This window comes from Somniosus microcephalus, chromosome 3 (assembly GCF_052327205.1).
Source record: "Somniosus microcephalus isolate GS21.2 chromosome 3, FLI_Smic_1.0, whole genome shotgun sequence".
Lineage (NCBI taxonomy): Eukaryota > Metazoa > Chordata > Chondrichthyes > Squaliformes > Somniosidae > Somniosus > Somniosus microcephalus.
This window is the reverse complement of record NC_140989.1, coordinates 274,010,264-274,033,957: the sequence shown is the minus strand read 5'-3', so window position 1 is coordinate 274,033,957 and position 23,694 is coordinate 274,010,264.

Genomic DNA, 23,694 nt, shown 5'->3' with positions numbered 1-23,694 from the left:
ACGGCAGGATTGGGTACTAAATATTCCTGGATATATGGTGTTCAGGAAAGATAGGGAAGGAAAGGAGGTGGGGTGGCAGTATTGATTAAGGAGAATATTACAACGCTGGAGACAGAGGATGACCTGGAGGGGTCAAGGACAGAATCTATTTGGTTAGAGTTAAGAAACAATAGAGGTGCCATTACACTACTAGGTGTATTCTATAGGCCACCAACTAGTGGGAAGGATATAGAGGAGCAAATTTGTAGGGAAATTACAGAGAGGTGCAAGAACTATAGAATAGTGATAATGGGGGACTTCAACTATCCTAATATAGACTGGGACAGTAATAATGTAAAGGACAGAGAGGGGGAAGAATTTCTGAAGTGTGTTCAGGAGAACTTTCTTGATCAATACCTTTCTGGCCCAACGAGGAAGGAGGCATTGCTGGATCTGGTTCTGGGAATAAGGTAGGTCAAGTAGAGCAAGTGTCCATAGGGGACATTTAGGGAACAGTGATCATACTCTCATAAGGTTTAGATTAGCTATGGAAAAGGACAGGGAGCAATCTAGAGTAAAAATATTTAATTGGAGGAGTGCCAATTTCAGTGGGTTGAGAACAGATCTGGCCCTGGCAAATTAGAATCAAAGATTGGCAGGCAAAACTCTAATCGAACAATGGGCTGCCTTTAAAGAGGAGATGGTTCAGGTACAGTCGAGGTACATTCCCACGAGGGGGAAAGATAGGCCAACCAAAGCCAGAGCTCCCTGGATGACAAAAGATACAGAGAGTAAGATGAAGCAGAAAAAGGGGGCGTATGACAGATGTCAGGTTGAGAATACAAGTGAGAACCAGGCTGAATATAGAAAGTTCAGAGGGGAAGTGAAAAAGGAGATAAGAGGGGCAAAGAGAGAGTATGAGAATAGATTGGCAGCTAACATAAAAGGGAATCCAAAAGTCTTCTATAGGCATATAAATAATAAATGTGTAGTAAGAGGAGGGGAAGGAATGATTGGGACCAAAAACAAGACCTACGCATGGAGGCACAGGGCATGGCTGGGGTACTAAATGATTACTTTGCATCTGTCTTTACCGAGGAAGAAGATGCTGCCAAAGTCGTCATGAAAGAGGAAGTAGTTGAGATATGGGATGGGATAAAAATTGATAAAAAGGATGTACTAGAAAGGCTGGCTGTGCTTAAAAGTAGATAAGTCACCAGGATCGGATAGGATGCATACTAGGATGCTAGGGGCGGTAAAGGTGGACATTGCGGAGGTAATCTTCCAATCCTCCTTAGTTACAGGGGTGGTGCCAGAGGACTGGAGAATTGCAAATGTTACACCCTTGTTCAAAAAAGAGTGTAAGGATAAACTCAACAATGACAGGCCAGTCAGTTTAATCTCGGTAGTGGGGAAGCTTTTATAAATGATAATCCAGGACCAAATTAACAGTCACTTGGACAAGTGTGGATTAATTAAGGAATGCCAACATGAATTTGTTAAAGGCAAATCGTGCTTAACTAACTTGATTGAGTTTTTTGATGAGGTAACAGAGAGGGTTGATGAGGGCAATGCAATTGATGCGGTGTACATGGGCTTCCAAAAGGCATTTGCTAAAGTGCTACATAATAGGCTTACCAGCAAAGTTGAAGCCCATGGAATAAAAGGGACAGTGGCAGCATGGATATAAAATTGGCTAAATGACAGGAAACAGAGAGTAGCGGTGAACGGTTGTTTTTCGGACTGGAGGAAGGTATACAGTGGTGTTCCCCAGGGGTCGGTACTAGGACCACTGCTTTTCTTGATATATATTAATGACTTGGACTTGGGTGTACAGGGACACACTTTCAAAATTTGCAGATGACACAAAACTTGGAAGTGAACAGTGAGAAGGATAGTGATAGACTTCAGGAGGACATAGACAGGCTGGTGAAATGGGCGGACACGTGGCAGATGAAATTTAACGCAGAAAAGTGCGAAGTGATACATTTTGGTCGGAAGAACGAGGAGAGGCAATATAAACTAAAGGGTACAATTCTCAAGGGGGTGCATGAACAGAGAGACCTGAAGTATATGTGCACAAATCATTGACGGTGGCAGGGCAGGTTGAGAAAGCGGTTAAAAAAGCATACGGGCTTCATAAATAGAGGCATAGAATACAAAAGCAAGGAAATTATGCTGAACCTTTATAAAACACTGGTTCGACCTCAACTGGAGTATTGTGTCCAATTCTGGGCACCGCACTTTAGGAAGGATGTGAAGGACTTAGAGAGGGTGCAGAAAATATTTACAAGAATATTTCCAGGGATGATGGACTTCAGTTACGTGGATAGACTGGAGAAGCTGGGGTTGTTCTCCTTGTAGCAGAGAAGGTTGAGGGGAGATTTGATAGAGGTGTTCAAAATCATGAGGGCTCTAGACAGAGTAGATAGAGAGAAACTGTTCTCATTGGTGGAAGGGTCGAGAACCAGAGAACACAGATTTAAGGTGATTGGCAGAAGAACCAAAGGCAACATGAGGAAAAACCTTTTTATGCAACAAGTGGTTAGGATCTGGAATGCACTGCCTGAAAGGGTGGTAGAGGCAGACTCAATCGTGGTTTTCAAAAGGGAATTGGATAAACACCTGAAGGAAAAATATTTGCAGGGCTACGGGGAAAGGGCGGGGGAGTGGGACTAGCTGAATTGCTCTTGCAGAGAGCCGGCACAGGCTCGATGGGCCGAGTGGCCTTCTTCTGTGCTGTAACCATTCTATGATTCTATTTTACTGCTGATGCTTATTAACCCATTCAGTCCACTCACAAGGATTCTAAGTTTTGAAACATCAGATCAGGCACCTGCCCATCGACACTGCTTTATTGCTGTGAGCATTAAAGAGTTTTGGGAGAAGGTCAAATTGTAACACTATTTTAATCAAACACCGACCGGATTGTGTTCAGTTTGTTTAAACTATGGGGGTAATGTTAGCCTAAGCCATCTGGTGGAAAGCTGACGGGCTTGAGTCTGAGACACCCTGCCCGATTTTACTTTCCTTTGAGATCAATGGAGGACCTAATCCCAATAGTTTCCTGTTGATGGGTTAGGTTAACAAAGTTTTGTTCTTGTATCTTAATCAAAACTCTCCAATAGTTTAATCAAAAAAGTTACCATGTAGGAAGAAAATGAACACTAAAATTACTTTTGAAAATACCAAGTAGCTGATGTTATCATTATTATGACAAGAACATAATTGTAAACAAAGCAGTACGGGGTGTCAATGGAACAAGGCAGGAGTTAGTAGCTATTTCCCATAAAGTACAAGATTTCCGTTCCTGTTTGCAGATTAAATTCAGAGAGGAAATGTAGTTGCAGTAACAGTAATTTCATCAACTTTGATGTAATGTTGAGCAATATGCAACTTATTCCTAAACAGTCTTGCCACATGGGTGCGTACAATGCAATATCACTTTTACAAATTATATACAGAAAGTAACAGATGGCTGCCTGTGTGCTATAGGACTGTATCACAACCTAGCAAATGCAATCCCACGGATCTGGCCAATGGAGGATGACATATTAAACACCGTATTAAACACCACAGAGTGATGAAGGAGAACAAGGAGGGATAATGTACTATGGTCACAGTCACAGAGGATGTTGTTTGTGATATAACAGAGATACAATAGGACATGTGCCTTTACCCTAGAGCTCACACCTTCACAGTAACAATGATGAAGCCCACACTTGGCACCCTGAAATTGTGCTTTCAATGTTTAGATTTCCTAGGTGGCAGATCACAATGCACCCTAATAAATTGTCTGACTACTTTGTTGCTTGTTGCATCCTCTAGAATGTGAAAACCTTGCAGAGTACTATGGGAGAGATGTCTGATGAGGATTGACAACCATGAATTCTTCTCACCACTTTGCGTGAAACTGGGAGCAGTTTACTTTGTGTCGCTACTCTACAAGGAACTGAACTGAGCTTCCCCTTGTAAGAATAAAATATATGTTTTGTATGTGTGATAGACTCGAGACTATTAATATAAGATAAATTTAATGGCCCAGAAATTCGGGTCTCCACGGGTGAGTACGCACGGGGTACTCAACCGTAGGCCCAATGGAAGTGCCGGTTTCCTGCATGCACTGCGCATGCGCGGGAAACCGGCACTTCCGTTCCTCTGAACGAAGGGGTTCAGAGGTCGAACGCGTGCGCAGGAGGGGCTGCGCGTGTGCATCGAACTTCGTTTTTTTTTGCAGGTTTTCCTGGGAGGGTAAGTCTCCAGAAGTTAGAGTTGTAAAAAGCAGGCCTTACGCCTGCTTTTTACAAGGTAAGTGGTGAATTAATTAAAATTAAAACATTTTTTCCACAGGTTTATTATTTTTAAATACTTTAAAGCAAGGTAAGTTTATTTTTAGCCTCGTTAGAAAATAAAATTATTTTTTTCAAAAATTTAAATTATTGTTTAAAATAGTTATTTCATGTGATTTATAGTTTATTTAAAAAATTTGATTAAAAAAAAATTTATTTGAAGATTTAGTGTTTTGGGGCCGTAGTATTTATAAGTCTTGACAGCACTTCCTGTCAGACTTATGAATGGAGCATTCCCTGCTCCGATTGGCTCTCCATGGCCCACGTGATCCCAGGGGACGCTTTGAACTAACTGTGCCCCTGGGATACGCAAGCACTGCGCGCCGGCAGCTGGAGCAGGCCCAGGATCAGAATTCCATGGGGGCCCACAGCTCAACGGCCGGCGCGCAAGGTAAGTGCAGATCAGGGGCTTGCACCCGCGGGAAGCCCCCGACCCGAATTTCTGGGCAATGTGTATCGATCTCCCCTGAGTAAGGCAACAGCGTGAAACTTGACAAAGGAAACCTGCATAACAGGATAACCTCCCACAGAGACAACATCGAAACTCACCATCGAAACTCAAGAACCACTAAAAGGTGTCAACAAACAATTAACTTAAGGAAGAAATGGCACCAGCCACTGCAGACAGACACATGTTCAAAGGCAGGCCAATCAAGAACTGCCGGAATCTAAGACCCAATCGTGGCGTCTTAAGAATTTAAACTAGAAAACAATGGACTTTAAAAAGATATAAAAACAAGGAACCAAAGGCTCTCTCTCTCTCTCTCTCTACGACCACGCGGAAGAACAAGAAGCCCTCACTCTACAGACCAGACCAAGAAGCAAGGAAAAAGGCCGCGTGCATTGCCTAACTCAGGGAAGAGCTAGTCTGTGTAAATCTAACCCATTACCTTACGAGTTGTAATCAAGTAGAGTCATAGGATACCAGTAGGCTATTGTTTTGATGTGCATGAGTGCGTGTGTTTAATAAACTTGCATGAGTTTGTGTGTTTAATAAACTTAATCCAAATTGTTTCAAAAGAATTGGTCTTGCTGTCAATTTAATGCCAGTCGAAATAAAAAGCTTACAAAATTGGGGGCTCATCCGGGATCTGGCGAGATACCTTTAGATCATTCTTTTAAACAATTGGAAATTTCAGGAGTTGCGATTCTAACCTGTGGTGCGAAGTTTAAAAGTAAATTCAAAAGACACAGGATGAAGGGATCGGGGGCATGCAAAAAGCCAGCAAAAGACGTAGCTGTAGCCTACCATGATAAAATATACGGAAAGGTGCCCATAAGGGACTTACAAGAGTTATGGGCACGATGCATCTGTAAGGGCCAACATGCGTCCTTTGGGGAGCTCGTGGCATTTATCCAGGAGAGGGTAGATGAGGGAAAGCTAAGGCCCAAACAGGCAAACAGTCTCTTGGCATTCAGGGCACATTACTGTGCTTGGAGAGATGAGGAATTATTGAGGCAGGATGCAAAAGAGATTCGAGATTTAAAGGGAGAGATGCAAGATTTAAAAGAACTAAAAGCCAAAGAGATTCAACTAAAAGAAAAAGAGATTCAAAGTATGAAAGAACAGAAAGAAGAAGGCATCCAGCTTGTTAGGCAGTTAAAGGAGGGAGAAATCCAGCATTTGAGACAAGAAATCGATCAATTAGGCCACAGTATCAGGCAACTAGAAAGAGGAGCTGAGCAGGCCGCTTCGTTGCTACAGCAACAAAGCCTCTCAAATTGAAATGCAGGAGCAGCAGTCGCAGCAGCAAATGAAACGAGGTTAGAGTTCAAGAAATATAAATTGGAAAACCTGGGGCTCCAGCAGGAAGTAGAAGACATTAGGGGGGCATTAAGGGAAGCAATTAAGAAGTCACATCGGGAGGCTGACCACTCCCAGTGCCACCTAGAAATAGTGCGGCTAAAGAGTAAATTAGGGTAGCAATAGGCTCTAGTATCCACAGTAACATGGGGAGCCGTAACAGAGACAACAGAAGGGGATGAGGGGGAGACAGATTGGGAAGAGGAAGACAGTCAGTATAATCCCCAGGAGGGCTGTGAAGGATGGGATACCTTGGAGACACAAGAGCCAACCGTAGCAGTAGTGACCACCTCTTTACAGAGTAATATGCATGGTCACATCACTAGTAGCCATGCCGACTCACGGCCCATATCGGGTGCTAACGCCATGGTGTGTAGCCATGAGTTGGGGCCCATTAATGATGGGGACAACCCACTGGTAGTTAATAGGAGGTGGGCAAATTTCAGGAGGGGTCACCCCGAGTTAGAAGAGGGAGACTTAGCATGAGTCCTCCTCTTGGCCTGTTCCACTTCTTTAAAGAATAATCTGCCAGACGCGATCCTCCAGCGTGGCACAGCTACCGATGCAGTCATGACCGAGATCCTAAACCATTTAGGGATCCAAAACTTAAACTTAGTGTCTATGCTTAGTCAGACCAAACAGTGCCCAGATGAAACCCCTAGAGCCTTCAGTAATCACCTGTACGATATCTATGAGAATACCCAGAACCAGGCACCCGCAAATGCTGCAGCAGGAAAGAATCAGGAACAATTCAAAATGATGCTCCTGACCCAACTCCACTCTTTAGTTAAAACCACCCTGGGCATAGCCGTGAGGCCCACCAATCAGTGGACAGATAGAGAGACTAACGTTCAAAGAGCTTGGGAGATGGTAAAAGACCAGTTAAAGGCGAAGTCACCACCCACTGCAAAGAAACCAATGTCAGCAGTGGAGGGATCTAGGTACTACCCCTTTAGGGGACAGTGCTTCAATTGTAAGAAGTAAGGTCACCTAGCAAAACACTGCAGGAGACCCAGACAGGCACCGGACCACGATGCAACGCATAGACACCTCGTGAGGGATGAATCCAAACCCTCTGGGATGGAACAACAATTGGCTCAGTTAGTTACCCTTCTAAAAAAGGACGAATCCAAGCCCTCTGGGACGGATCAACGATTGGACCAGTTGATAACCCTCATGAAAGCCCAAATTGTCACGGGGGAGATGCAAAATCATTTATGCACGCAATCGCCAATGCACACCCATTGGGAATGCAAAATCCTATTGTCAATGCACACCCATTGGAGGGACCCCTCCAAGGATCCACCCTATGACAGGGTTTGGCCCCCAAAGATTGGTCGGAAGTGGGGTTCAGATGTGATGGTAGCGGGAGACCAGTAGTCCTTGTTGTGTTAAAAGGGGGCCAACAGCAGATTATGTTTATAGACACTGGCTCAGCCATTACCATCATCCACACCCCATACCCTGAACACCATGCAGCGGCGGGCAAGGGTTATATGGCCCTTAAAGGGTTTAATGGTGATACAACCACCACGTATACAGGGAAAGCCTCTGATCTTCAGTTGGGAGGCCTCACCTGCAAGATCCCAGCACCGATGCTGATGACCACCCCCGACGGAAGGGGAATTTTAGGGACTGATGTGTTGGATCAGTATGGCGCGGTAATAGATTACAATTGGGACTGTGTTTGGATGGGATTGAGAAATAATGCAAAAGTGATAGAAATTTCAGATGTTCACTCTGTTTTTGCAATTAAAAAGCCATCCGAGTATGACCCTTCGGGCAGCAAAAATGAAGCTGTGGCAAAACGAATTCAGGAACACCTGGTGGTGTTTGCCACGTGCAAGCACAATTGTGGAAAAATGGCAGGCGAAGAGTCTATTGAGGGTCCCCCCCACTCATTCACTAAACAGTATCCCATCCCAAGGGAGAGTCACCCTTACATCTGAGACACCATAAAATCCCTAATTGAGCAGGGTGTTGTTAGGACAGGCACTTTCACAACCAATTCATCCACCTGGCCGGTTAAAAAGCCTGATAGCAGCTGGCGACTGACTATTGATTACAGGAAGTTAAATTCTGTAACGCCAGCCTGCTCACCAGTAATAAGAGAAACTCCCACCATATTATCTCAAATTCCTGCTGGTTCCAAGTACTACTCGACCCTCGACATCGCCAATGGATTCTGGAGTGTCCCTGTAAAAAGGGAGGACCAGTACAAATTCGTATTCACATTTGAGGACCAAAGCTACACCTGGACATGCCTGCCTCAGGGGTTCCACAATGCCCCCACGATCTTCCACAAAAGAATGGCTGCAGTTTTAAAAGACTTTTCCCGCCCTACCTGCTTGCTACAGTACATAGACGATCTACTGCTGGCAACCGATAACATGGAGGAGCATCTGTCCCTTTTGCACAAACTGTTGATATTGTTGGCTCAGGCAGGACTAAAGGTGAATCCCCGTGAGGCTCAGTTGGTAAACAAACGGGTCACCTTTCTGGGAGTGTCCATTTCTCCAGAGGGATCGTCCACCGACTCCCACAAGGTGGATATAATACGGCGACTACCATTACCCACTTCCAAAACAGCCCTACGATCATTCTTGGGTTTGGTGGGGTATCAAAGGAACTTTATCCCAGGCTTTGCAGAGTGCGCAAAGCCCCAGTATGATTTGATAACACTACAGGGTGATAACATACGTCCGGCATGGACTGATGCTCACACCCAGTCCGTGGCCAAATTAAAAACTGCAGTGATACAGGCCGCATGTCTGATTCCTCCGGATCCCACTGGAGATTCGCCAGTTTCCTCGCAGCGCCTCAGCAAATGGACATTGGAATTTATAGAAAGAGACATTGGTATCATTTCAAAACCCACCACATTGTTGCCACAATTTCTGGTTTACGAGGGGGAACTGCATGAATATCCGCTACCTCTGATTAACTTTGAGACCCATCCTGTGCAAAAAGAGCCCATACAGGGAGCCCCAGATGTCTACGTCAATGGGTCCTCATATCACATCGAGGGATCCCCCCCACACCGGGTATGCTGTGGTATTGCCAGAGAGAACCATCCAGCGACGATGCAACTGACAGCCCTCACAACATGCAGAATCGCGGCACTTCTAACCGCCGTGAAAGAAACCTTAGATAGGCCCGTGAATATTTGGTCCAATAGTGCCTATGCTATAAACACCATGCTCTCCTTGCCCCATACCACAAATATGACTACCATACAATAGACGGTAAGGCCCTGGACCATGGGCCCTGGTTACGACTGCTCTGGTCATACCACAAACAGCGATCCCAGCCCTGCTTCATAGAAAAGGTAGCAGCTGATAGGAAAGGGGGTCCACATAGCGAGGGAAATTCCAGAGCAGCTAAGGACGCTGCAATTGTTGGGGAAATAGAGGATATAGTTGTTGAGCCCTGCAATGCTGTTAGCAAGGGCTCCCCAACAGATCACCTAGATTTAAAATCCCTGCAGCAGCAATACTGGCCAGAAGCCATTGTAAGCACCTGGCACGAGGAAAGCAGACTCCTTCCTCAACCGACAGCCCCCAATACCATACTAGCCACTGCCCCTGACTCAGCGGAGCAGTTGCTGATATTCAAAAAAAAGCCATATGCCTGCCCGGTGGTGTGTGTTCCACCAGAGGTGGGTCAAGAACTGCTCTTTCACTCCCACCCCACGGCAGGGCATTATTCGGCCCTGGTAACCTTCTATAAGGTAGCCTCCACAGCTTGGTGGCCTTCCATGAGGGAAACAATCAACCTATAGGTGGCACGATTCTTACCGTGCCTGCAGCACAATCCTCCCACGTGCACTAACCGAGCCTTGCTTCAAAGCGCACCCCCACCTCAAGAGCCATGGACTCACCTCCAGATAGACTTTATTGGGCCACTTCCACAGGCGCAAGGCAATTTTCAGCATGCCCTAGTGATGGTGGATCAATTCACTAAACGGATCGAAGTATTCCCCTGCCGCTCCAACACCGCAATCACGGCAGCCAAAACACTATTAAATCATGTGTTTTGTAGATGGGGAGTACTGGTACAAGATCAAGGTTCGCACTTTACCGGTAAGATTTTTACCCACCTGCAGGAAATGTTGGGGATAAAACACAAACTACATATTGCTCACTACCCCCAGTCATCTGGAGGGGTTGAAAGGGGGAACAGGACCCTCAAGTTTAATGTTAAAAAAATTGTGTGCGGACCACCGCACTCAATGGGCTAACATGCTGCCAATGTGCTTAATGGTAATGAGGTCCACACCTCATAAAAGAACAGGAGTCTCCCCATATCAGGCCATGACAGGGAGACTCATGAGAACACCAGGCCAGCTAACACTAATGGGGATGAGCCCCTTGACAATGGAACCATGTAGTTCCAAGTGGCTGGAACAAATGGTAGATCACACCGATCAGATAAATCGATTTGTGGCCATGAAATTGGGGAAGTCAAAAAGACAAATTAAAAGTTACTTTGACAAGAATGTACATCCCTTTGAGAAACAGGTGGGGGACACCGTAATGATTCCAAATTATGGGAAAAACAAGCATGCCTTTGAGCCCAGGTGATGGGGACCGCATACGATTATAGACCGATTGAACCCCGCGGTTTATTTGATTCAGTTACCGGGGGAAAAGGGCGTTAAGTACAAGAAATGGTATCATATTAATCAGTTAAAAACTGCCAAAGAGTAAATACGACACTGATCTTGTTTCCCACAGGAGCATGATACGGATACAGATGACACAGAGCAATGCCATAAACAGCAGAGCTATACAAAAGCTAGGAGCCAGCCCATGGTGGGAAACAATGTATAATGTAGGACAACACCTCTGGCTCAGAACCTCTCAATGCTTATGATACTGATACAAGCCATAATTGTAGTGGTGGGGATCATCATGATCTGCTACCTGAGAAAACTCCTTAGGAAACTGAACCATCATATGTGAACCCTGAGGAGATAAACCAAATGAGGGATCAATAAGGATATTTCCCCCTCAAGGCGGGGAATCTGTAAGAATAAAAATATATGTTTTGTATGTGTGATGGACTCGAGACTATTAATATAAGATAAAGATAAAAATAATTTGATGTGCATAGATCTCCCCTGGGTAAGGCAACGGTGCGAAACTTGACAAAGGAAACCTGCATAACAGGATAACCCCCCACAGAGACAACATCGAAACTCACCATCGAAACTCAAGAGCCACTAAAAGGTGTCAACAAACAATTAACTTAAGCAAGAAATGGCACCAGCCACTGCAGACAGACACATGTTCAAAGGAAGGCCAATCAAGAACTGCCGGAATCTAAGGCCCAATCATGGTGTCTTAAGAATTTAAACTAGAAGACAATGGACTTTAAAAAGATATAAAAACAAGGAACCAAAGGCTCTCCCTCTCTCTCTCTCTCGATGACCACGCGGAAGAACAAGCCCTCACTCTACAGACCAGACCAAGAAGCAAGGAAAAAGGCCGCGTGCATTGCCAACTCAGGGAAGTGCTAGTCTGTGTAAATCTAACCCATTACCTTACGAGTTGTAATCGAGTAGCCATAGGATACCAGTAGACTGTTGTTTTGATGTGCATGAGTGTGTGTGTTTAATAAACTTGCATGAGTTTGTGTGTTTAATAAACTTATTCCAAATTGTTTCAAAAGAATTGGTCTTGCTGTCAATTTAATGCCAGTCGAAATAAAAATCTTACACCCTCCTCTAACTCATTTCATGTAAGAACCTTGCAGCCATCAGAAATCTTAATCCTATATGTCTGGAATGAATTGAAACTCATGCCACAGAACAGAAAGGACATAGACTAACCCACTGCAGGGCCCAGACCCCTGAAATTAACCTTATAAGTTGTTGGTGAAATGCTTACATACAACAGGATATTGCAATAGAAGAGCGAGTTTCTGTAAGTTTTAAAAGGGCGATAAGTATCTGTGGCCACTTCCCTCTCCCACCCACCAAAAACTTTCAAAAAATATTGGGTAAGAGAATGAGATCTTATCTTTTTTATGAGCTGTGCAAAAAAGGATGATGGCACAATGCCAACATTACATAGAACATTCTGAGGAAAAGCACATTCTGTCCTACATTTTAATCATTGGTTTCAAAAGTAATAGTCAATATTAGTGGAAAAAATGTGTTTACAAGTTATTGAATTTAGGATTAAAGAAAAAATAATTTTATATAAGAAGATATGAGATTTTGAACAAAAATAAATTCTTGTGATTAGGATAAATTTGAGGGATGGAACTTGGGGTTTTAATGTAGTGAGATGGAGACACACATGTAAACTGCTGTTATTCCAGTGTAACATGGTAAACATCTATCCTCCAGCAGGCTGTACCGCCTCAGAATTTCGGCTTCCTAGATTTGTTGGAGACATGTAGTAAGGAGTGTTGGTCCGATGACACCTCTTCTGGATGTGCCCCAGAGTAACAGGTTTTGGAAAGCAGTGGTTAGCTTTCTTCATTCTATCCCAGGTATACACATCCATGCCATTTGTGCAGTAACATTTGTGGCCATTCCTGAAATAGATCAGTTGTGTAGCAGGAAGGAGCACCTCCTCAGAGTTCACCAGATGATGATATGGCTCCTCTACTACTCCTGGATATCAATAGATGCTTGTCTCTTCTTTCCGCATATGCACAACCTGTGAATGAGAATAGACATGGTGACTACAATGTGTATCTTGGACAATTCTGATTAGTTTCTGGCTTATGTCATTGCCTTTTTACAAAATTAGAAATGTGCCCAATATTAACAATCCAGTAATTCAACCAGAAAATCCCAGGATAATACAAATGCGCAGAAAAGGTTATAATTGAAACATTGCAACTATAGGGTGTGTATTAACGGTAACTGGAACATCATTTTTCACAGTAATTGCTATAAAAACCAGGAAGGAAAGGGGCTGGATAATTTTGTGATGGAATGGATCCAAAGGGGACCATATTAGTATTGCTGTGCTAGAAATGATTAGAAATGGACAGGACTTAGACGTACACATCTTAGTTTTAATACCACGTCACTTGCACCATATTTCGGCACAGAGAATGTATGTTAGCTCATAAGGTGGTATAGCGCCCTGGAGCACCCACGGAATGGTGACACATGGGTTTACAGCCTGAGATCTCCCCTTCCCTCAATATCCTGAATTCTTAGGGGGAAAGATTGGGTTGCTTTGCGCCTCCCGTTAGCACCCCCAGTAACGGGGTGCAAAGCCCCTAGTGCCGGGGCGCGGTGCTGCTAACGCCTCCCGCAAAATTCAGCAGGAGGTTAGCGGCAGTGGTAGCGACATCACTGCCGTGTGCAGCGCCCTGCCTGCGCCCCGGCCGCAAAATTCCCTTGCGCCCCCTGAACTATCGCCGGACGATAAGTCCGACCGGTTCAGGAGGCATTTTGGCAGCAGTGGCAGTGCAAATTAAAGGGAAGGTGCCTGGTGGCCATTTTTCTTTTGGCCGACTGCCAGCACCTGCTCTTTCTTGCCTCTGTATGCGAGGTGCTGGCAGCGACTGCTCAGTCCAGCACTCCGCTTGAGTGCCGGGCTGTTTTCCCAGCACCACGCTTCCCGGTGGACCAGCAGGGCCCCGGTGCGTGCACTGCTAGGCCCGTCCCCTTTAATCGGTGAGGAGGCCTGCAATGACGTGGCGCTATGTGCTGCCGCGCATGGCGCTGTTGCATGTAGCACAGCGAAATTCACTGGTAGCGCCCCAAGAAGGAGGGAGAGTGCTTTCCAGCAGCGCCTTGCCTCCTGCTTGGGGCGCTACTACTGAATTTATGGTGCAGGGGCGCTAAAATTAGCACTCCAAAGGGGGTGCCACTGAATTTTTCCCCCTTAATCTCTACCATGAACAGAGGTTGAGTGCTTCCCACAAAGGGAAGAGAAAATAAGAGGAAGAATCATCATCAGGTCAGTGTCATGCACCTCCTAGTTCCAAGAGGTATTTATTAAACTCAAGGAGATGGCACCACTTCTCTCAGCTATAGTTCGTCGACCACTGAGGAACCAGCATTTAACACTCTCCTGCCCATAGCAATATTATCTTTGGTCATTTAAAACCTCTATAGCTAAGATTTAAATAATATGAACTGATTCCCAAATTACATTGTGTTTTTTTTAATAAAGCTGTCCATGAATCCACAAGAAAAAAAAATGACATGGATTTATACAGCACCTTCTTATATCCTCAGGTTGTTCCAAATCACTTTACAACCAATAGATTACTTTTTAAGTGCTGTCATTGTTATATAGACAAAGGTGGCAACCAAATTGTGCACAGCAAGATCCCACTAACAGAAAATGAGTGCATAACCACATAATATATTTTTGGTGGTGTATGTTGAGGAAGGAATGTTGAACCACACACTGAAAGAGCTTCATGCTATTCTTTGAATAATACCAAATGAGGAAGCTTAGGCTGGAATTTTCTGTACCTGGGCAGGTTGGGTGCGGGCGGTAGGCGTGGTGGGTTGCGACCCTGTTGTTGCTTCCATCCCGCTGAAAAAAATCGACTTTACGATAATAGGGCCTATTAAGCCCGCCCTGTGCGTTACCCAGCCCAATTAAGTGGTGCGGGTCTGATGATTTAAAGGAGCCATGGCCACATTGTATTTGAAGGTTCATATAGGAGTGTGCAGGCAGCACACTGGAGGTTTTCATTGCTCCAAACAGTTGGAGAGATGGCAGCACAGAGGCAGAGGGCTGTGCCCAGGTTCTCCAATGACTCCCTCCAAATTGCAGAGGAGGTCAGCAGCAGGGATGTGTTCAGGAGGGCCTGGGTGCAGTGCCGCAAATGTTTCAATGATCTCATTAGATCAGGATGGGTGAGTACAAAGCCACACTCAACTTCATCCTGCTGTGCCTCTCATCATATCCCCAACATCCTGCCTTCCCAACCCTACTCCTCCACATCCTTACTCACACCAACATGCTTTGCACGTCCACCCATCCCTCTCTATCTATATTATCAGATTCCCATCTTACTAGCCATCCTCACACTCACCCTCATCCTAATGTAATCAAACCAACTAACAACACGCAAGGAGCTCACTTGGCATTGCCACCCCAATATCATAGTCTCCCTCTAAAGATGTAACCCGTCCATTCCTTACGCTCATTCCATCACTCTCATGCAACCTTCTCTTCTTCCCCTCCTTGCAGGAGAAGAGAGCGCACAATAAGAGGGAGAGAGAGAGAGAACTGGAGGTGGGCCTCCATCATTTGCCACCCTCACAACAGCAGAGGAGGTTGTGTTGGAAGTATCAGGAGTGGGCCGAGCAGCTGGAGGTGGGAGATGGAGAGAGGGGGACATCTCAGCAACCTGGTGACTGAATTAAATATCATACAGCTACATGGCATACATCAGTCACTCATATGGGGACTGATGTCATCAGCCACTGAACAGTCTTCATGTGCATAATGGTATATGCACCCATTCTTGATATGACATATCAAACATCTCTTTACTCGCCCACAGGTCCATCAAGAGACCCCCCCCCCACCCACCCCCCGCCCCCCCCCCCCGCCACTGTCCAGGAGAAAGAGTAAGATTTCTCCTCAGAGGAGCCTCCAGCCTCTGAGGGCGCAGCATCACCAGACATGACCGCACCCAGCACCAGCGCAGAGACACACACCACAGTGGATCCCACGCGAGGTAGAGTGGTGTTATCACTGGGTCCGTCACAAGTCACAAGTGAGCAAGAGCAGATGGTGGAGACAGGGACAGCAGTGGGGACTCCTCACCGGAGGGTGCAGGATGCTCCCAGCTCTGCTCAGCTGCATTCAGACGCTGAGCCTCAGGGGCCATCCAGAAAGAGGGTGTTCCTGGAGGTGCAGCAAGAAGTGCAGGAGGCTTTGACAGGTTTTGTGACTGTGATGTTTGCAAATGTTCAGAGAATGGAGGAGTCCATCTCCAACATGAGCACCACTGTGTCGCAGGTGATGGTGACTATAGGCTCCTCCATGGATAGGATGGCCACCTGCATGGAGCAGCTAAGGCACCACTCACAGGAGCACATGGTCTCTATGGAGAATAGATGGCTATCTATGGAGAATAGATGGCTATCTATGGAGAGTAGATGGAAGAGGCTCATACACCTCCTGTCTAGGAGGGATGACAGCGTAGACGTGGGTCCTCATGGCCCCACTGATGTGCAGCAAGGTGCCCGCCAGCTCTTCGCCAGCAGGGAAGTGCGGGTGGCCCATGAGAGGGATCTCGGTGAGAGGGGAGAGGGAAGTGTGGGCTCCTCTCAAGGTGCTTACACTTCTCCCCCATTGCTACCCCCTCAGTCAGAGCCCCAGATCCCTCCTCAGACAGCGATGGCTGAGTCTGCCCCTGCACAGTCGCAGCAGGAGAAGACTTTGGTGGGGCCATCAGGGGCTCCAAAACCCAGAGGACGTCCGCAAACAGTGTCTAAGCAGTCACAGCAGGGAAGTGAGCAGGCTGCCTCTACCTCTGCTGAAGCCATAGGGATAGCACCTCGTAGAAGCACGCAGAAGAGAAAGATGACATACAAATAGATTCACAAGGGTAGCCACTTGGGTGTTTTAGTCAATGTTAATGACAAGTTTTCGTTAATGTATTGTCAACCATTAAAATCTTTATTTTTACCACTTTCCCATCTTGAAGACATTTGTATGCACCTTTGGAAATGGTTTAGTGAGTTGCAGTGAATGGTGAGACATAACGGTACCTCCAGCAATAGTGATCGATGTGAAAGGAATGGCTTGGTCATTGTAGGGATTCTTTATGGTGTTGCTGTGGGGTGGTGCCAACCTGGTGCCGCATGTGGCAGCCATATGGATGCACTGCATCAAGTGAAATAAATCTGGACATGATGAGGCCATCTCTGGCCTCCCAGACAGCAATGTGCTCGGTGCTGATGCTCTCTGTCCTGTGCAACATCAGGTGGTTGTGGAGAAAGTTGGTGGTGGTGTTGTTGGTGCTGCTGGTGTTGGGGCTCATCTTGGTCAGATTCGGAGGACCAAGGTGAGACAGTATAAACGGCACCCATGCTGATGGACTAGATGGCAGGTCAAGTAGAATTGACAGAAGCGATCTGTCAGTGGTGAGAGAGATTCTTCCAATGAGGTGACACTGGATGGAGACTTTGCTGGAAACACTTGCAGCCTGCAGTAAGTTAAATCTGTGCTGGCAATGTACTCAGCAACAGCTTCTGCCTAAGGAAAGTGATCAGCTGTGAGGTGGGAGCTTTTATAGTACATTTGATGCTGTCAAGTAATCAGCTGGATCAATGGCCACTCAACTCCCACCTCAGGTTGACAGACATGGTTCACGAGCTGCGTGAATCCTGTGGCCATGCAGGGAAATTTGAAAGCTAGGGGGAAAAAGGCTCTTAAGTGTTTGACAACAAGCTGATAATGATTTCAATTAGGTCGCCCATCTCTGCCGGTCGGGTCTCTGCCGCACCGGCAAACACACCCGAGGGAAAGGCGCGCGGGGGCAGGATGACAGCGGGTTCCCGACCCGACTCCGAACGCGCCCGTACAGACCCCAGAAAATTCCGGCTTTAGTGCCTCATCAATGCAGCACTCAATACTGCACTGAAATTTTTAATGGTTCAAGTAGTAGGTGTAACTGTTAGTTTTGGCATTCACAGCATTTCCCTTTTTGAAAGGACTGTTGTTCTTCACTATCTTAATGTTCTGAATGAAGGCGTAGGAGAAAAGTTCGCAGATGACACAAAGATTTGTGCTGCTGTTAGATCTTTGAATGTGGGAAAAAAGACAACAATCAGATCTAGATGCGATGGTGGAATGGGCCCACGTCTGGCAGGTGACATTTAATGTAGTGTCATACACATGGGCAGGGCTAACGCCAAGCATATATATACCATGCAGGGCTCCAAGCTGAAGCGCATTGAGCGGGAAACCTAGGTATTATAGTGCTTGAGACTCTAAAGGTTCATGATCAGTGCTGCGAGGCTAATAGAGTATTGCGTTGTATTGCTAGAAAGATCCAACACAAAAGAAAAAGCACTATAATGCCATTGCACAAGATGTTGGCAAGGCCTCATCGAGAATACTGTGTCCAGTTTTGGTGTCCTCACATGGTGGGTGATAAAGCAGTCCTGGAAATGGTCTGTCATTTTTGTTTGTTGGCATTTGATCTATGATTGTTCCAAATGCTTACATTGGCTTTGACAGAAAATTTTAGACAATTCTCTCATTTTCTCCTGAAGGTGCTGATTCACGCTGGGGCATGACCCTACAAGCACCAGTTACCCAAGTAACCAACACTTGTGGTATGCAATGTAGACTGTGTGTATCAGAATGCTAGTTAAAATTGGGGGGGTCAGCACTCGGCAGGCATGACAGCTGATCCTGATCCTATTCCCACTTAACGTCCACACACATACATTTTGCAAAAGGGATCACTGGATAGTGATCAGGAATGGAAACTTTGGTTGTTTTTCCCTTCCTTAGTCCAGAGGTCAAACAGATATGGTTCCCTGAATGGCTGTGAGTTTATCTAGTGAGTAGCTGATTCAGACAGTCAAGGAAGATCTCGGGTTCAATCCCTTCTCTGTGCTGAGTTAGCTGATCTCAGACACAGTGGGAGTAGGTGTGTTACAATTGGTCTCAGCACCCCTAGGTTAGGGAGGAGATATTTGACAGTGGTTCCCACATCTGATGGCTATCCAGTGACCACTGCTGGAAGTGCGAGCATGTGAACTGTGGGTAAGGGCCTAGCTGTGATGTCTCCCCCTTGCCCAATGGTGAATATCCTGCTGATACTGAAGTCACGATTCACACATGAATAATGGTACCGGAGGGTGCCCAGCACTGGGATCACAGAATTACTCCACATACCCCATCATCATTAGTATGAAACAGATAGTTAAATGGAATACCACATAATGCAACCTCCTGTGCTCAGTCTGTTTCTTCTTCTGGCTTTCAAGAATTAGAAATGGCCTCACAAAAATTAGCTGTGCCCAGCAAAAAGTCAAACACCTTCAGGGGAAAAGAGGTGAAAATCAGCAAGAATTTTTTTGGAGCAGATGTATTTTGGCAGTGAAGTAAGCAACACAAAATTCTAACAACAGATGAATGACCTTGGCTTGTATGGTGACCTTATTCTCTCCTGTTTCTGTGATATGTCTGTTAGCTTCTCCAAGGCAGCAAAACAGTGTTAAATAGGTCTGTTTACTTGGAGATCCGGTTTAAATAGAATTGATGGAGACTCTTACACAAACAGATCTGTTTAAAAATATCTGAGCATTTTTGTGTAATGTTAGCAAAAAAGCCGATGTGAAAGCAGAGAAACTCGTTTTATATCGATACCATTATTTTCTGTAACATCAGCAAAAAGGACAAATGAAGGGTAATTCAGCACTCCTTGCCTGAATTTGGGGCGGGATTGGTTCTGCCTGATCCATTCCCCTTTCTTCTCATGTGTCAAAATTGCAGCAGAAGCAGGGACAGCTGTCTCTTCCATCGTTCCACGCCCCGCTCCCCTTGCAGGAAGTGGCAGCACTGTGGTTGAATGATATCATGTCAGAAATCCAACCAGTTTTGCTGCACTTGCCTCCAACGTGCACGGTATGTCGGCATAATACTGTAGTGCTTGCCTGTCGGGATTAGATCCTGGATGAGGTAGGGTCCATAATTCAGGAAATGCCAGTTCTTAATGGCAACTAAGAATTTCTATAATATTTCATGGAGCTGTGGCTGATTTTTATTTGTCTCCCTCTCAAGCCCAGCAGTGCAACCCAACAGCTACCCAGCTGAGGAAGTCAGCTAACTCGGCAGAGATCAGGGATTGAACCTGGGATCTCCTTGGTCTATTTGCTTCAGGGATACACTTGGCAGCTAATTTACCCACTAATCCATTGTGGCGGTACCACTGGTTGTCCCTTACATTGAGACACATAATTCCCTTTAACTTACCTTACTGTATGTTTAACTTACCTTTTGGGGCCGTTGCCCTTTAACTTACCTGTTGGGGCCATTGCCCCTTTAAGACGTGCCCTAGCGCGCTGACGTCACGTCACGTACAACGTGATGTGCGTGCGCCGGCACAGCCCGGCCTAGCGTCTTCGGCCTCAACGGCCAGCCGACGGGAGCGACGCGATCTTCCGCTCCCGCGGCAAGCACCGGCACAGCCCGGCCTAGCGTCTTCGGCCTCAACGGCCAGCCGACGGGAGCGACGCGATCTTCCGCTCCCGCGGCAAGCACCGGCACAGCCCGGCCTCGTGACCTCGGCCTCAACGGCCAGCGACGCAACGACGCGCATCACGTGATGCCCTAAGCGTGGGAAACGCGAGCAACGTGATGACGTCACAACACAAACGCGATGACGTCATCACGCTCCCCACAGGACTGCGAACTCAGTCCTCGTGGAGTCCCCGCTGGGACAAGACCTACACCACGGTGCTCCTACAGTCAGCCATCTTACCTGCTATCTTACCTGCTGTAATTAGCCTGTTCCTGTAAATAAACAACTTATTTATAGTTCGTCGAAGTCAAACTCTCTTATTTAGTGGCGATCTACATGAACCGCTACACCATCAATATTCTATTTTATTATGTTTGCAGATATTATATTTTATTAAGTTTGCAGGTTATTTTGCAAAGTTTTAGTCAATTGATATTTTTGTTCATACACAACGCAACCTGCATTTTAAAAAATTTAGTTCATGGGATGTGGGCGTCACTTTATTGTCCCTCCCTAGTTGCCCTTGAGAAGGTGGTGGTGAGCCGCCTTCTTGAACCGCTGCAGTCCGTGTGGTGAAGGTACTCCCACAGAGCTGTTAGGTAGGGAGTTCCAGGATTTTGACTCAGCGACGATGAAGGAATGGCAATATATTTCCAAGCCAGGATGGTGTGTGACTTGGAGGGGAACTTTGAGGTGGTGGCATTCCCATGTGCCTGCTGCCCTTGTCCTTCTAGGTGGTAGAGGTCGCGGCCGAAGACGTCTTGGCGAGTTGCTGCAGTGCATCTTGTAGATGGTACACACTGCAGCCACAGTATGCCAGTGGTGGAGGGAGTAAATGTTTAAGGTGGTGGATGGGGTGCCAATCAAGCGGGCTGCTTTGTCCGGGATGGTGTTGAGCTTCTTGAGTGTTGCTGGAGCTGCACTCATCCAGGCAAGTGGAGAGTATTCCATCACACCCTTTACTTGTGCCTTGTAGATGGTGGCAAGGCTTTGGGGAGTCAGGAGGCGAGACACTCACTGCAGAATACCCAGCCTCTGACCTGCTCTTGTTGCCACAGTATTTATGTGGCTGGTCCAGTTAAGTTTCCGGTCAATGGTGACCCCCCCAGGATGTTGATGGTGGTGGATTTGGCGATGGTAATGTCGTTGAATGTCAAGGGGTGGTAGTTAGATGCTCGCTTGTTGTGTGGCGCGAATGCTACCTGCCACTTATCAGCCCAAGCCTGAATGTCATCCAGGTCTTGCTGCATGCGAGCATGGACTGCTTCATTATCTGAGGAGTTGCGAATGGCACTGAACACTGTGCAGTCATCAGCAAACATCCCCACTTCTGACCTTATGATGGAGGGAAGGTCAGACTTTGTAAAGACTTTGTTGGGAAGACTGAAGCCATTGTCTTCAGTCTCTGCCACAAACTCCATTCCCTAGCCACTGACTCCATCCGACTGATTGCAAACTTCGGCCGGAATTTTCCGGGGTGGTAGCGGACCGGATCGAAGGTGGGTCGGGTGGGAAAGTTGTTATTGCATCCCGCCTCCACGCGTCTTTCCCCCAGGCATGTCTGTCAGTGAGGACCCAACCCGACCGGCAGAGGCGGGCAACCCAATTTAATTTATTAGTAGCTAGTTGTCAGACCCTTAAGAGTGATTTTAACCTTACCTTATAGAAACATAGAAACATAGAAGATAGCAGCAGGAGTAGGCCATTCAGCCCCTCGAGCCTGCTCCGCCATTTAATGAGATCATGGCTGATCATCCAAATTCAGTACCCTGTCCCTGCATTCTCCCCATATCCCTTGCTACATGGATGCCGTATATACAGTTTCACCTTGGTCCTCAGAATCTGAGCACGATGAGCCCCAACACCAGCAGCACCAGGCACACCAGCAGCACCAACAACAGCACCACCAACCTTCTCCGTAATCACCTGATGCTGCACAGGACAGAGGACATCAGCACCCGAGCACAGTATTGCCTGGGAGGCCAGGGATGGCCTCATCATGCCCAGATTTATTTCATTTGACGCTGTACACCCATATGGCTGCCACATGCTGCGCCAGGTTGGCACCACCCCACAGCAACACCATAAAGCATCCCTGCAATGCCCAAGCCATTCCTTTCACACTGATCACCATTGCGGGGGGTTCCGTTATGTCTCACCATTCACTGCAACTCACTAAGCCACTTCCAAAGGTGCACACTAATCTATCCAAGAAGGCGAAGTGTTGAAAATAAAGATTTTAATGTTCGACAGCACATTAACGGAAACTCTACATAAACATTGGATAAAACACCCAAGTGGCTTCCTTGTGTGTTGTTAGTTGGTAGTGGTGTGATTGCACGAGGATGAGGGTGAGTGTGAGGGGTGGCTAGTGAGATGGGGAAGTGATAATGTAGATAGAGAGAGGGGGATGGATGGACATGCAAGGTATGTTGGTGTGAGTAAAGATTTGCAGGAGTAGGGTAGGGAAGGCAGAGTGATGGGGATGTGATGAGAGGCACAGCAGAATGAAGGTGACTGTGGATTTGTACTCACATTTCCTGATCTAATGAGATCATTGAAACATTTGCAGCACTGCACCCTGGTCCTCCTGACGACATCCCTGCTAGTGGCCATCGCCAACTAGGCTGTTTTGGTGTCCTGGTGAGGTCTCTTCCGCCCATTGGAGGGGAAGAGGACCTCCCTGCGTTCTCTGACACATATGGAGGGAGTCATCGGAGAACCTGGGTGCAGCCCTCTGCCTCTGTGCAGTCATTGTCAGAGTTTGCAGTGCTCAAATGCTAAGTTAGATTGACATTCAAATCCAATGTGGCCATGGCCCCTTTAAGTACCCGGCTGAAAACACGTCACCAGACCTGCACCATTTAATGGGACCGGGTAACACGCAGGGTGGGCTTATTTGGCCCTATTAAGGGAAAGTAATTTTCAGCAGCGGGATGGAGCCAGCAGCGGGGTCACTACCCGCCAATGCCACCGCCCGCACCGGACCCGCCAGGTAGGCAAAATCCCGGCCTTCGTATCATATTTGACCCCGAGATGAGCTTCTGACCACATATCTGCGCCATCACCGAGACTGCCTATTGCCAGCTCTGCAACATCACCCGACTCCACTTCTGCCTCAGCTCATCTGCTGCTGAAACCCTCATCCATGCCTTTACTACTTTCATATGACGGGAAAAGCTTATAATGGGATGTCTAGTTTGGCTCTCCATTCGATGGCCTCCTGAGATGTTGAGTGGAGAAATGCCTTTCCAACCTCTACACTTGACTATTCCAACGCACTCCTGATGAGCCTCCCACATTCTATCCTCCATAAACTTGAGGTCATCCAAAACTCTGCTGCCCGTGTCCTAACTCGCA